The following is a 15,721-nucleotide window of genomic DNA, read 5'->3' as shown; positions in this document are numbered from 1 at the left end:
TGGCAGTGGCTAATAAAGCTGAGTATGTATACATTCATAGAACCATTAGGTGCACATCCAACGTGATGTCTCACGCGTGTGTAAAGAGGTATTCTCAAGTTTGTTGACATGCAATATTGTCTGTAATCAAGTAACTGTGAGTAGGGTGTATTCCCGCAAATAGAAAGATGATAAATAGTGGAATACTCTTACAGTGAAATCCTATACAGTAGAACAAATTCAATGAGTCAAACCTCTAAATATGAATGTGTTTGCTTCTCAGTTACAGGAATGCTGAGGTCACTGAGCAACTAGAAGAACAGAAAGACATTGTATAGAGCTTTAAAACATGCAATACCAACATAGTGTTTATGGGGTGTGCATGTGTACTGCTAACTGAGCACAACAAAATTTGGGGAATAGAATAAGTTATCAATTTTAGGCTAGCAACTTTAGGAAGGATGATGTAGTTGAGGAAGAATATGCAAGGTGCTTCTGTTGTTTTAGTTCCTGTGCTGTGTAGTTGGGAACATGGTGGTGGAATAATTTTTTACTCTTATCTTATTTACAAGATAGGTAGACAGGCAGCAGGCAGGCAAACAGACATAGAAGTTATCTACATCTTTATATCTATATCTATCTATCTATCTATGTAGAGAAAGAGTGAATGAGACTGATAGTTTGTTTAAAATAACTGTCATTCTAAGCTTTTACTCCCTGACCAAATTATCCTTCCAGAATAAAGTAACAATTAGTTTCCAACATTTAAGAAGTCAAGAACTAAAACACCAATATTCCTTGTTTCTGGTAAGAAAAAACTAATTGATGGTATATTCAGTCAAGCAAGACTTAAAACTACAGATATTCTAAAACCCAGCGTGTATTTTCTTTCAGAGTCTCTGAGCAGTTTACAAATCCAAAAATTCATAAAAGAGGAATCAATTCGACTACAAAATTAAAAACAAAAGGACCCAGCCTTTAATGAATTGTCTTTATTGATGGCGATCCAGTTAAAGGACCCTGGTGCTGCCCTGCGAAGTCTGGTGTGCAGACAGGGTCATGAAAGTGCCGAATAAAAGCAGATGTGGCTTCAGCAACACAGAGGGACCAGCTCTCCATCATTAGCACCTGTTTGAAATGCAGAACATGCCCTCAGGGGACACACATGCCGAGGGAGCTCCAGTGGTCCACCACACATGACGCAGACCTTTCTGACAGGAATGATGCACTCTGGACAAGAACTGCAGCAGCAGCCAAACTTCCCTCGGGGCAACAGGATCGGCACCCGTGATTAAGAATCTTTTATTTGCAAAGCAAACAATCTTATCAATAAAATAGTTTTAAGTAGAAAAAAATGCACAATGAACATGAATAGATTTTAAAAAGTGGAAAAATACAAAAGACCAATGGATACATAAAATATGGTTAAATCACCTTTATAATTCAGGGAGTGCAAATCTAATTACGAAGTACCTTTTTAATACCAATCAGCTTAGCAACATTCTCAGTGGGAGGGGACTGGGCTCCCTCACCCTTTAATGAAGAATGTGGCAGCGACTGAGCAATTGTGCTAAAGAAAGCACTCTGAGCAGGTTAGACTGTATAGATGCAGACACATTAGAGTTTTTCCTAATATATGAATTTATCATAATATAGGAACCCAGATAGACAAGCAGCACTGATGTCAATAGTTGCCATGAGCTAGGATGGGTTAAATACATTAGAATCCGTCCATATGATAGAATGCTTGGCGGCGGCCAAAATAAACGATATCACACAGTACGTATGCTCCCTATAAACATGGGTGACAAGACTTCTTGCTTATTCTGCACATGCCGTCAGGAAAGAGAAAGGGCTAGAAAAGGGCATCCTATTAGGTCAAGTGGAAGTCCAGCAAGCACGAGGAAGGCCTTCAATGGGATGGACTGGCACGGTGGCTGCTACAATGGGTTCAAACATACGAACATGGCCCAGCACCTGAGAGTGTTCGGTTCTGTTGCACAGAGGGAAGCCATGAGTCAGAACCAACTTGGATGCAACCAACAACCACAACAAGTGTGCAAGGGTAACTCCACACGCATTCCTGTGAAACCATAGAAACGTTTACTAAACAAAAATATCAAAAATGGAAAGCTACAGTTTCTTGACATAGCTCCTGTCTGGGACTATACACTCCTGAAGGCAATGTTATTACCTGATCTTGCCCCAGAAAATTCTGAGCTCTTTCATTTCTACCACTTCCAAATAGTGGAGTCCTTCAGAAACTCAAATTATGTGCTAACAGTTTCTTTTACTATGGGGTTCAACAGTAAAAAAGGCTGAGGGGGCAAGGTCAGAGCTTTGGGGTGGATGGGATCAGGCTTCCCAAAGGAATTTTTGGAGGACACTTCCTACACTTGACGAATAAGCAGGTGCACAGTCACAGTGGAAAACGTTCCTCAGTACAAGCCACCTGGTCTTTTCTTCACCAAGGCAGTTTTCCATTTTCTTAAAATTTCTTCACAATAAGCCCTTATGATTACCCCGTGTCATCCTAAAAAAGCTATCAAGATTACTCATTTGGAATTCCAGAAAACAGTTGCCCAAAGTTACTGAGCTGACTTCTCCACCTTGGCTATAAATGGCCTCACAGATCCTCTTAGAAGTCACTGTTCTGTTTGGACTTCTTTTAAATGTACCCTAGCGAGACGATGACAAGGATCGTTCTCAGAAAACCAGCCTGTAACCATCCACTGATCACAGAGACATGGATTGTCTGGAAGAAACTTCTGCATCTGTGAGAACTGGAAACCTAGTTGTTTCTTTAGCTGCCTGCAAATCAGTGGCAGCACTAGAGGCTTCATATAATTCTTTTATGATGATGAAGATTATTAGGCAAGAGTACTTCCTGGGCGATGTCCTACACTTCCACTACAATGTGCATGCCATGTGCTCTTGTTTCTATGTGTTGTTGGCAATGTTCGATGGTCTGTGGTTATCTCCAAGTAGGGTACTGAGAGACCTTGTCTCCAAGCATCCATAGATCACGAAGACATGTTGACATGTGTTTCGCTTGGACTAATCCTGTACATGTATGAACAGCACTTACCTTGGAAAATAAACACACATATACAGATGTACACACAAGAGAGGGCTTCAATAGTTTATGGAAAATTCCATTGTCTTTCTGTTCCACTTTCCACAAGTTTTTTGAAGCCCCTTCACAGCATACTGATATACATCTACATATACTAGTGAGACTTCATCATACACACGTTGGACATATTGTCAGGAGAAGCCAGTCCCTGGAGAGGGACATCATGCTTGGTAAAGTGGAGGGGCGGTGTAAAGAGGATAGCCCTTGACTAGATGGATGGACACTGTGGTTACAACAGTGGGCCTGACATAGGAGCGATCGTGAGCCTGGCGATAAACCAGGCAGCACGTCCATTCTGTTGTGATAGGTCGCTATGGGTCAGGACTGACTCGATGGCACCCAACAACTAATACATTTCTACACATCTGTACTAATATATATAGAAAGAAGGAAGATGGATTCATACGTTACAGAGGATGACTATGATGAATAACACACACACACACACTATTGTCTTTCCTGGAAATAATTATGCCTATAAACTATCACAACTTCCTTTTTATTGGAGGGGCTTGAGTAAAGAAAGAGAAACTTTTACCTCAATTTTTATTAGTTTCTTTACCGATTGAATTCCTCAAGTACAAACATGTATTATTTTTATTTGTGTGATCTTCACAGGGTCTACCTGGGATTATGGAGTGATGTCATGGGCTAGTTTTGCTGTGTTTTTTCCTTCTGTACATCTTTATAGGAAAAAAAGCATTATAAATGTTACCCTATAAAGAAAGTACAAGGGCCAGAAAACGAGAGGGGCCATGTTTCCTGCTGCAAATAACCAGGCATTTATCAGAGCAGGCGCTCCTCCCCACCTCCGGAAGGTGGTGGGGATTATGGGAGCCTATGTATAAATGCTCAGATCAATCCTCAGTAAATGGAAGCTGTTCTTCACATTAAGAACAAGGCCTTCTTCCTCCAGGGCAGGATCTCCCCAGGGCCCTCTTACTCTGTGAGCCCCAAGCTCACCTCAGGCCAGAAAGAGGGTGAGAGTAGTAGAAGCCAGAAAGAATGTGGGCTTCGCTATCTGACCCAGAGGCTCTGGCCCTAGGGAGCCCCACATCTCAAAACTGCACACCGTGGCTTTGGGATGGGGCAGGAGCTGGGGGCCAGAGGCCTGGGTTCCTCTGTGTGGGCACAGAAACTACCTGTGCTACGGAGGTAGATGGGAGTGGGCCAGGTCTAATTACAGACTGCACTGACAATGATGGTTTCCTACTTTTAAAGTCCCTATGGAGCAGCCACTGGGAGTGTTTGCTTTATGTGACCATTCTGGTGCCTGCTGCTCACACCTGGGGTTGTTGCCCCCAGAGGCTGTGGGGTAGCTAAGCTGTTCACAAATATTCTGGGCAGCCCCAGCGGTCTCCCTTTTGGATATCTTCCCTATAGCTGAATCTATAACAACAACAACAATGAAAAAGGTGTGGGGTGGGGGGAGGTTTCACCGAGTAAATAGCCCACCTGTGAAGGCAATGGGTCCACAGCGCCAAGGGTTCAGGATGGGTACACAATCCCAGACTGTGAGGGATTAGATGTCCTTGTCACTGGTCGTCAAGGAAACTTAGCAGTGACTTCCCCAGTATGGCACAGGTAGAGGTTTGTGAACAAGATTTTTGACCAAAAGGATCATGATTGGCATCCCATGCTCTGCCTTAAGAAGACAGGAAATCCCACCAGCCATAGAGCCATCTGGAGATAGCACAAGAGACTCGGGCACATCCTCCAGAAAGGAAGCCATTCATGTTGATGCTATCAGTTGTGATGCAGTTGGCTCCGACTCATGGTGACTGCAAGTCCAACACAAGGGAACGCCGCTAGATCTTCTGAGTCTTCACCATCCTTGGCACATTCCTGTCAATTGTTTGGGTCACGCTGTAATTTGAGGGGCTTACAACCCAGGACACTCCTGCTATCACACTACATTGGACAGTATTCGGTTGTGATCCATGGGGTTTTTCTGAAGTAGATCACCAGGCCATTCTTCCCAGTCTGTCTGATTGTGAAAGTACTGGTGAGACTCGTCTACGCTGGGTGACCCTGCTGGTGGCGTAGCTTCTAGCACCACAGCAACAGATGCCATCACAGGGTGACAGACCTGACAGACAGGCGGTTGAACCAAGGAACAGACCCCCTATCACATCAAATGAATGTCCCCAAAGTCATCAAGTTTTGTGGGTTCTCATTGAAGAATACCTGGTCCACTGTATCTAAAGCCCAAAAGAGAGAAATGGGTATTCAACGGAGTTCTCCAGCCGTCAAAGGCAAAGAGAGGTAGCAATGGGCAAGTCTAGGCTGACTCTACTCCCATCTAGGCTGGTAGGCCAGGTCTAGTTTTTTTAAAAAGACTATACAATCTATCAAAAACAACCAACCAAACACACACACAAATACATAGAGAGAAAGTTTGAAAATGACACCTGGAATACTCTGAGCAGGGGTCGCTTTGCCAAAGGGAATCAGCTGAGGGTCAAACACCTCAGGAGACGGCATGTGATGAAGACCTGATAGACATGAAGGAAGACATTCACACCGCACTGAAGGCATGCATGAAACAGCAAGGCTCTAGGAAACGCATGGGTACCACATGCTATGTTTCAACAAACAGAGGCAAAGTTGGAAGTGTTCTCTTGTCTATGCCAAACCAATGGGAAGAAACCCGTATTTGTACCCACTGCAAAGAATGTGCTATCACTCAGCAATATCCTCATTATGACATTCAAGTATTTGCATCCATAATTAGTGTCCATGGAAGCAGCCATAGAGAAATCAAATGGCATATTGCAATGGGCAGTTGTGCTGCAACAGAACTCTCTTCCCCGGGGGACAGGTAACAGAAAAGTGGGCGAAGGGAGATGTTGGACAGTGTAAGATATTACAAAATAATAATTTATAAATTATCAAGGGTTCATGAGGTAGCGGGAAGCAGAGAGAGAGGGGGAAATGAGGAGCTGATTCCAGGGGCTTAAGTGGAGAGCAAATGCTTGGAGAATGATGAGGGCAACGAATATATAAATGTGCTTTACACAATTGATGTATGTACGGCTTGTGATAAGAGTTGTATGAACCCCCAATAAAAGGATGAAAAAAAATAACAGCGGGAGGGGAGAAATATGGGGGAGGGAAAAAAGAGGAGCTTATCACAATGTATCAATGGAAAGTAAATGTCTAGAAAAGAATGCTGGAATATATTATGCGAATATGTTGGAGACATTGTATGGATTATAACAAGAATTGTAAGAACCCCCAATAAAATTATTTTAAAAATTAAAAAAATGTGAAAGAGAAAAGATGTCACTTTGAGGACTATGTGCACCTGACCCAAGTCATAGAATTTTCAACCACCTCACATACATGTGAGAGCTGGACCATGCATGAGGGAGAATCAATGATGGTGCTGGCCAAGAATATTGAAAGTGCCATAGACTGCCAGAAGAACAAACACATCTATATTGGAATGATACCCAGAAAAGGATGGCAAGACTTCATCCCTCATACTTTGAACATGTTATCGGGAGGGACCTGTTCCTGGGGAAGGGCATGATGCTGAGTGAAGTGGAGGCTCAGCAGAAAAGAGGGTATTTAACAAGATGGATGGATCTGGTGGCTGCAACAATGGCACAAGGGCAGGCAGAGTTTCATTCTGTTTGCTGGGTCACTAGGAGTGGACATCAACCCAAAGGCACCTACCAACAACAGTGCATCTTTAAAATTCACCAGGGGGACAACGGGGACAACAGCTGGGCAGTGGCGTTGGCACAGAGCCTTTAGAAAAGCATGAGTCTCCCACCTTTCCCTGGACCCTACCCTGCAGATACTGACTCTTACAACTGGAAACGCTTTCCAGGTCGCCTGTCCCAGTTGCAATATTTGCAGACGAGGAAAGTGGGGCTGGGGGAGTGGAGCATGGGCGGGGGGAGAGCATGAGTGGCCCGGCTTCATGGAAACGACCCCTCCTCCTCTGCTACTTCCCAGATCAGCTCCTGTCTTGGCGTGCCCCCCAGTCCACAGGCTCCTTGGTGATGAAGGAAGCAGCACAGAGCTGGTTTCTATTTCAGGGGACCCCAGTGCGCCATTTGTTTTCTCCTCAGATACACTGGCTGCAATTCTTCTTGGAAGGCTGCCTGGTGTCTAACCAGATTCCTGCCTCCTGCTGTAATCACCAGCTCACTTCTGTCTCATTGTTGTGAGCAGGAGCCTGGCCAGGAGGAGTCCTGAAGGAGGCTTGGGGTAGAAGAACAAGAAGATACAGACATCTTCTGCCAGGACGCCAGGGGCCCTTTCTTTGCCCCTAACATCTTAAGGGATTGGGGGGCAGATCTCCAGGGTCAGTTGAGACATGTCGATTATGTGGTGGTTTCCTCTGGTTAGCGGGCAGGGGTAGGTCACTTTCCATGCTCAAGACCTGGGTCTGATTCGCGATCATGGCACCTTATGTCTGTCAGCATCAAGCTTGCGCACTGCAGTGATGCCGAATATGCTTTAGCAGAGCCCTGGGCGAAGACGGATGAGGAAGAAAAGCCCAGTAATCTTAGGAATATCAGCCAAAGGAAACTCAATCACACGGGTCAGCTCATGGAGGGTCCGGGGCTCAGCAGCATGGTGTTCCCTCGTTTTGCCAAATGTTAAGTGGCTAACAAGATCCGCGTGTTCTCCTCCAGCCACACTGGAGACCACCTTCCTGTTCCTTGACCTTTCTTATGCCAGGAGCTACAACATATTTGTGAGAAAGGTAATCAAAAGGGAATAGGATTTTTTCCCCACAAACGTTTGGAAGCCTCTCATGTTCTGCCTAAATGCAAGCAGGATGTGGGTGTGTTGGGGGGTGGGGTGGGGTTGCCGAAACTACAGCACAGTGACGCATAACTGAAGGATCCTGGGAAATGGGCACCCCCATCATGCATTTCATCACGCTCCTTTGTACTGAGACCATGGCAATGAGTGATGTTTTTTATCTAGAGGAAAATATTTGAGGAAAATATTAATATTATCTCATTATGCAGATGGGGCTCAGAAAGGTTAAACAAGTAAGCATGTTCACAGAGTGAATCTAAATCTGCTATTTCTAAATTGTGTGTGTGTGTGTGTGTGTGTGGTGTGTGTGTGTGTGGTGTGTGTGTGTGTGTGGTGTGTGTGTGTGGTGTGTGTGTGTGTGTGGTGTGTGTGTGTGTGGTGTGTGTGTGTGTGTGTGTGGTGTGTGTGTGTGTGTGGTGTGTGTGTGTGTGGTGTGTGTGTGTGTGTGTGTGGTGTGTGTGTGTGTGTGGTGTGTGTGTGTGTGTGGTGTGTGTGTGGGGTGTGTGTGTGTGTGGTGTGTGTGGTGTGTGTGTGTGTGTGTGTGGTGTGTGTGTGTGGTGTGTGTGTGTGTGGTGTGTGTGTGTGTGTGGTGTGTGTGTGTGTGTGTGTGTGCGTGTGTGCGTGTGTGGTGTGTGTGTGTGTGTGTGGTGTGTGTGTGTGGTGTGTGTGTGTGTGTGGTGTGTGTGTGGTGTGTGTGTGCGTGGTGTGTGTGTGTGCATGTGTATGTGTGTGTGTGTGTGTGTGGTGTGTGTAGTGTGTATGTGGTGTGTGTGTGTGTGTGTGTGTGTGTGTGTGTGTTGGGGAGGTGGGGTATTCATTCCGTTCTACCCTGCTTCCAAGAAAGCCAGGAATCCTGGTGTCACTGGGTTACTAATATCAATGTCAGCAGTTCAAACCCACTAGCCACTCAGTGGGAGAAAGATGAGGCTTTCTCTGTACAGATTTACAGCTGTGGAATCCCTGAGAACAGTTCTGCTTTGTCCTATAGTGGTTCTAGTCTGTCATCTGAGTAGGACTTGACTCGGTGGCAGTGAGTGAGTCTTCTGAGAAAGGCCAGCCTGACTTACTACATGACCCCAGACAAACCTCTGCAATTCATAACACAGGAGATAAGAGCACAGGCTTTTAATTAATCCATCTGGATCCCAGAACAGCTGTGTGGTCCAGGACAAACCAAGTGTCCTCTCGGTGCCTCGGTTATCCTTATCTTTACAGTGGGAGTAGCACCTGCCTCTAAGGATCAAGATTAGATGAAATGTGATAAAAATGAAGATAGTGCCTGTACTTATTCAAAAAAGGGTGACATTACTGCTCCTCAACCTCCTCTATTATGCTGGAAACTTCACAATACCCAGGGAGAATGAACAGAAGGAGTCTCAGGTTTGACATGACTGAAAGCTCCAAACAGGCCCCTCCTGTGCCATTGTTTCTGGATGGTTCCTGACAGCGCCCCACTGCGGCTGAGGACACGCTCTTCAGGGCTCATGGACATATGAACTGTGCTTCCACAAGTCCCCACAAGGAAACTTAGTGGAGTCACGGTTACACATTGGGCTGCTAACTACAAGGTGGTTCGAAACTACCAGCTGATCCAAGGGAGATAGACAGGCTTTCTACTCTGTAAGAGGTTGTCGTCCTGTAGGTGCACAGGAGCAGTCCATACCTATCTTACAGGGTCACTATAATTTGGAAGCTCAAGGATGACAGTGAGGTCCCCCCCCCCCCGCCCCACACCCCGCCAACACATTCCTGGGAAAAACATCACTATCTTCTCATTCCATTTTCCTACCAACATTGTGAAGCCTCCTCTTATTTTGGAAAAAGTTTGGCTCATAGTGGGGAAAAGAGCCAAACTCACATCACTGTACAGTAAAGAGGTTTGCAGCTACATTTCAAGCCTGCCTGCGACATCTCCTCTGGGATTCTGCAGCCCTGGATTTGGACGAAGGAAACATGGACCAGCGTGAAGAGGGGCCTCATTTTGTGGCCTGGATTCAGGGAGTCTCTAAGCAGCCTGTCAAGCTGGAGGTCACCACATTCTTGGAAGCAGGATCCTGGTATTGGAGAACTCTGAAGGAAACATACAGGGCATGCCTGCCTTGTAGCACTGGCAGACCCTGGGGTCTACCTTTAAAACACACCAGGAGAAAGGAAGAGAGCAAGTTTGGGATTAGAGACCTGGGTCAGGATGACAAATTTCTGTTGGTCAATTATTAGGAGCATTTTTTTAAAGTTCATCTGTAGGGTATATCGATCCACAAATCAAAACCCTAACTCACTGCCATCGAGTCTATTTCATCTCATAGCAACCCTACAGGGCGGGGTAGAATTGCCTCTGAGAGTTTCCACGGCTGCAAGTCTTTATGGGAGTAGAAAGCCTCATCTTTCTCCCAACAAGTGGCTGGTGGTTTCCAACTACTAATCTTGTGATTAGCAGCCCAACATGATGACATCCTTCTGCCATGGATGCTACACCCAGGAAATAGAAACAAAATACAATAGCCATCAATCTCCTGAGAAAAATGTTTGGCTTTGGGGGCATAATTGTTCTGAGGAGTACCCACCAGTCTTGATCTGTACTGTCTCCCGACAGTGGTTTGTGCAGGGCTTCTAGTGACATTTTATACCCTCTCTGGACTTTGGCTTTTTTGAAAAGTCAATTCCATGAGATAGTTGGTGGTAGACTAAGCCAACTTTGGAGGGGGGGGGCAGTGGCTGAAGAAAAGTACAAACATTTGTGTGAGCACTCCTTGGGGAAGCCCCACCTCTTTCCCTCGCGTGATCTTTCTGGCTAAGGAATCAGTGAGGAAGGAACCTTTAGCTACCCACTTTTCAGTTAGCTCCTAGGAGTTAGTGAATTGTTTCTTGCACACTTCTGGGAAGGTGACAGAGAGAAAAGGATCCGGCTCCAATACAGGGTTTTTAAAAACCGGTTTGGGGCCAAGTCTTTGAATCCCTGTGTAGTGGAATAAAGTGCAGAGGCACAACTTGTGATGCGACAGAAAGAAAGCGAGTGAGTCTTTAGGCAGCGGGTTTCCGTGTGTTTTAGGGCTCCAGTCTGTCTAACTCCAGTCAAGATGCTTCGCTCCGGAAGCAGAGCAAGAATGCAGCCACAGCCCTGTAAGGAGAACAGGAAGCAGGAGAATGCCTGAGCTATGCCCACGGGAGCTTTTTCCAACACACCCTGCTCCCAGGGGCAAGCTCCTGCCCATGTTTCCTCCCTTGACTCCGTCTCTCCAGTGGGACGCAGGCGGAATGGCATTCAGGGCCCAGCAGGCTTGTCAAGATGGCAATGGATGCCAGCTCATGCTAAGGCACAGTTCCATGCCACGGCGGGGGAGAGCCAAAGCCTGGCACCACATTGCCTACCCGAGTTCCAGCCGTAGTTTCTCTGATTAGCAGTGCCATTTTATTGTGGGGTACTTAATGTCCCAACTTGCTTATCCTTAAAAGGAGGAAGACAATAGAGCACCCCTCCTATGGTGATTGAAAGGATTCCATGAGTATACATATGTTAAGGGGTCAGAATACCTGAGCACCGTGTCTGGGATGTATGAAGCATGATATGATTGCTATTATCATTGATACTGGTTCGTCTCTCTCAGAATCAAGGCCCATCACTGTGTTCATCCTCTGTCCTTCTCTAGAACGTTAGTTCTTCTGGCCGTCCGATGACTTTGACAATGGATGCTCGCTCCTGAAACCTCCGGCCCCTTCTCCTCTCACACCCTTCACCTGCCAGCTTTGCCTCATCGTCCACGAGAAAGAGAGAAAAGTTAGATAGGAACTCTCTCATTCACTGAACAGCTCCATCCACGGTCTCTCTCTGTCGCCACTCACATTAACAGGGTTAAATATTTGTGTTCCTGCCCTAACCTAACATCCCTCCCCATTCAAACACCCCAAAAATCATCAGCCTCCTTCCATATCATCATTGCCTAGACTCTACCAGCTTTAACCAAACTCTCCTGACCTCAGACCTAAGTCACCTTGCTCCTTTGCGGTCCTGCACAGGCAAGAGTAATTGTGGAGATTTAATTCTCTTGCTTCTCCGTTTTGTCTGTTCGGGCTAGTATATCCATCTCCCCATCAATTATGTGCACCAGTCTCAGTGTGTTACTATTATACTGGATACTAGGCCACTCATATGCACATTCTCTGTAGAGTATTGAAGATGTCCATTTGAGGACTAGGGTGCACCTGAACCAAGTCATGGTATTTTCAGGTGCCTCTTATGCATGTACATTGAAGTAGAAGCCTGAGCAGACTTGACGCATTTCAACTGTGGGGCTGGAGAAGAATGTTGGAAGTACCACGGCACACTGCATTACTAAAAGGACAAAGAGATCTGTCTTGGAAGAAGTATGCTTGAGGGTGCTTGAGGGGCAAGGCTGGCAAGATTTCACCTGACGTTCTTTGGCCATGTTGTCAGGAGAGACCAGTCCCTGGAGAAGGACACTGTGCTTGGTAAAGTCGAGGGCCATCGGAAGAGAGGAAGGCTCTCAAGGAGAGTTGTGAGGATGGTGCGAGGCCAGGCAGTGTTTCTTTCTGTCATCACAGGGTCTCTCTCTCGGGATCAGAATGGACTCGAGGGAACCCAACCCCAACAAAAGGCCACCGGTGCTCAAATCAACACCTGAGCGTTGAACCCAGGAACGACAAGTTTCTGTATAGCTTCCAGTCTCAGGCAAACTAGGGAGAGAGGCAAGGGGAATGGACTTCTGAAAATTGTCCAGTGAAAACATCATGGATGACCACAAACTATGGTCTGAAGTGCTAGTGAAGGCCCTCAGGCTGGGAGACACCAAAGCACACAGAGGCGGCCATCACGGATAGAACATAAGAGCCATCATGAAGACAGCGCAGGACTGTTACACTCAGGGCCATCAGGAATCAGAGCCAAACTTGACGGCACACTCAAAGACCCACAGGGCTGCAGGAGAACTTGAAGGCCACCACGTCAGCAGGACAAACGAGGAGACAGAGTTAGAGAGGAGAGTGGATTGTCAAACAGTGTTCCCAAGGGGTAGAAAGAGGGGAAGGCAACAAACGCCCTGTCTCTAAGTAGTTAAGACTCTTTCCTGTCCACTCCACCTCTCTCCAGTGCGAGCGCTGCTAGGAAAGATGGTCACCGGGCAAGTCTTTCGCAAACACGATGATTCACAGAGATTGAGAAGGTGACTCTGGGAGAATGGACCACATGATAATGAACAGCCAGGCAGGCTTCCTTCAAAGTAATACTAAAAATACATAAATAAACGCAGCCTTGGGACTGGCCAGGCAGGCAAAGAGACCCGGTTCGGGGTAAAGGAGGTGAGTGGAAAGGGCTCCAAACAGAGGCGCTAGCACTGCGTTGAGTAAAGTAATAGCATCTCCCACTGGGTGAGGAACGAGGGCAAGTGGCCCTCTGCGTGCGATGAATCTGCAGGATTCAGCGGAGCTGCCGCCAGCCCAGAGACGTGCACATGTCTACTCAGGGTGACTGAGCAACAGTTGACAAGGAGTTGAAGGCTGAGACGTCCCTTGAAAGCTGAAACGAGTAAAGGGGACCGTGGGTGCCACTGGAAGGGAAAGTCGAGCTGGGCCCAGGAGGAAAGCATGACACAGCACTCGGTTTAGCAGACTCTGATCTGCAGGAAGGTTAGCTATGAGTCAACCTGCAATGATGTTTAATGCGGCACTCCACTCTCCTCGTCACAGGCAAACCACCTCACACAGGACGTGTGCCTTTCCCCCACCCCAATGGCACACAAGTTCCCTCGTCTTCAGGAATGTGTCCAGAAGGCCACGGGTGAGGAACTTCACCAGCGAGGCTTTGAGAAAAGCATGGCTTCACTCAGAAGCCAATGCTGTTTCAGCAGCACCAAGCAGCCGTTTCCAATCAAGAGCTATAGTAAGATGTTCCATTCGGGGAAGGATCCGGGAGCAGGTGGAGGGAGGCCATGTTTTTAAAAATGCTCGGGGCCTGGGGACCTGAGTCTCGGGAGGGAGAATTGAAGCCCTGTGGTGAAAAGTGGACAGAATCATGTTTTGAGGACCACTGAAGCCGGGCTTGAGCAGTCACATGGCGAACTCCAGTGATAACTAGGATATGCCTGGTAGACTTCGTCCCAGGAGACAGCGTTGGGTTAATGGTACAATTCTCAGTCCTATGCAGAGCCCTGGGCTCAATTCTTGGCCAGTGAAACTTTCACAGAGCCACCATGTGTCAGTGGAAGCTTCCACGAAGCAATAACTGACAGGTTTTCAGGGCTTGTCCCCAGCTGATGACAGAGATGGCCGAGGAGCAGGTCGCATCTCCGTCTGTTGTACCTGGGCCTCCACGACTTGGGACCCACTGGATGACAACTAGCAGTGGATGGTCCCCCGGGCAACAGAGAGGAGAAGGTGCCCTGAATCTGGCCGGCTGTGGCCTCATCCCATCTTCTGAGTCTTGGTGGCACTGATCACAGGCCAGCCCTGTGATTATCCCTGGTGAGCTTACTGAATGGCACTTACTATGTGGCAAGGGTCAAGCCCCCAACTTTTTAGCCACCCTGCAGCTAGCACGGTGCCTAACACCAGGTAGGGCTCAGTAATTAATTACTTTAATTTTAGGTTAGTATTGAATGAACAAATATGGCTTGCTTGTGTCTGCATTCTAATAATGTGATGTTCACTCTCTGAATCATGGGAGTTTGGGGCCTTATCTGGCCATAGGGAAGTGCTGCCAGGCTGTTAGGCAGTCACAGGGCCCCGTCACTTAGGTTAGCCAATCCTCTGAAGCGCCTCTTTCCTGCCAAGTAGAGGCCTCCCCCTAAGTGGTCCATACAGTCACCCCAGCTGTTTAACATCCCGGATAATCGGGGACTGAATGCAATGTTCATTTACTCACTCAGGCAATAAGACACCAGGTGAGATTAGCTTTGCATTTTCTACCTCTGTTCGGTGACAAGGTGGACAAGGTGGCTTCTTTGGGGGGAAAAGGTGGGGGTGTGGAGAGAGGGAGAGAGAAAGAGAGAGAGAGAGGGAGAGAGAGAGAGAAAGAGAGAGAGAGAAGTTCAGTTAAGTAAAATTTTCTTGAATTTTATTGTAAAAAAAAATGTGGAAACTTAGATAACATGACAATGGAAATCCTCGCTAGACTAATGTATAAGTTGTTTTAAAATAGTCCCAAGGAGGGCCATGCGTGTTCGTGTTTTAAAAAGCTAACGAATATAAGGTTTGTCTGTAAAATAATTTATATATGAGAAGAGCCTTGGTATTTTTAAAAAAAATATATGATGAAGGATATCCTGCACGAGTTAACATATTGTGTGCATATGTATGTATATGCATATATGAGTAAAGAAAACGAAGCTGAAATAAATAAAACAACATGACATTGGCTCAATCATAAATCAGTGAATGAAATGAAATGAGAAACCCAGGATAATAGCTCTAGTAAACTTTTTTAAAAGTCCCTGGGTGGTGACAACAGGTTTCTTGGTTTAAAAAAAAAAAAAGAGCCTGGTATCTCCTTCCCCAACCTGTCTCCATTGAAAACCTACGGAGCTCAGTTGGCCTCTGGCAGTGCAGGAGGTCGCCATGAGTGAGAACTGGCTTGACAGTGACTCTTTTTGGTGCTTGTGTTCTCACTTGTATTTTACTTATGAAATAAGCATATGATCCACATGGCCTTTGAATCCAGGGACAGAAGACAACGGTGACTGCTGTCTGCCTGAGAAAAATAAAGGTGATCTCTACGGTTCCTTCCACCATGGGCACATATATCAGGGTGCTGCCTCAGTGCACGCTCCTGTTTGGAAGTCTCCCTATAATTCCCTGATAAAGGGGTGGCCC

General features: G+C 46.5%; 1 protein-coding gene across 3 annotated transcripts in view; it reads right to left on the bottom strand.

Moving 5' to 3' along the window:
* The window catches only part of SHISA6 (shisa family member 6), a 377,087-nt gene that overhangs the window by 186,627 nt on the left and 174,739 nt on the right, over positions 1-15,721 (bottom strand). The gene's annotated exons all lie outside the window — the stretch shown is intronic.

Source organism: Tenrec ecaudatus, chromosome 10, assembly GCF_050624435.1.
Source record: "Tenrec ecaudatus isolate mTenEca1 chromosome 10, mTenEca1.hap1, whole genome shotgun sequence".
In the NCBI taxonomy this organism is placed as follows: Eukaryota; Metazoa; Chordata; class Mammalia; order Afrosoricida; family Tenrecidae; genus Tenrec; species Tenrec ecaudatus.
The sequence above is the reverse complement of the archived record's forward strand: the minus strand, read 5'-3'. Positions and strand labels throughout refer to the sequence as shown.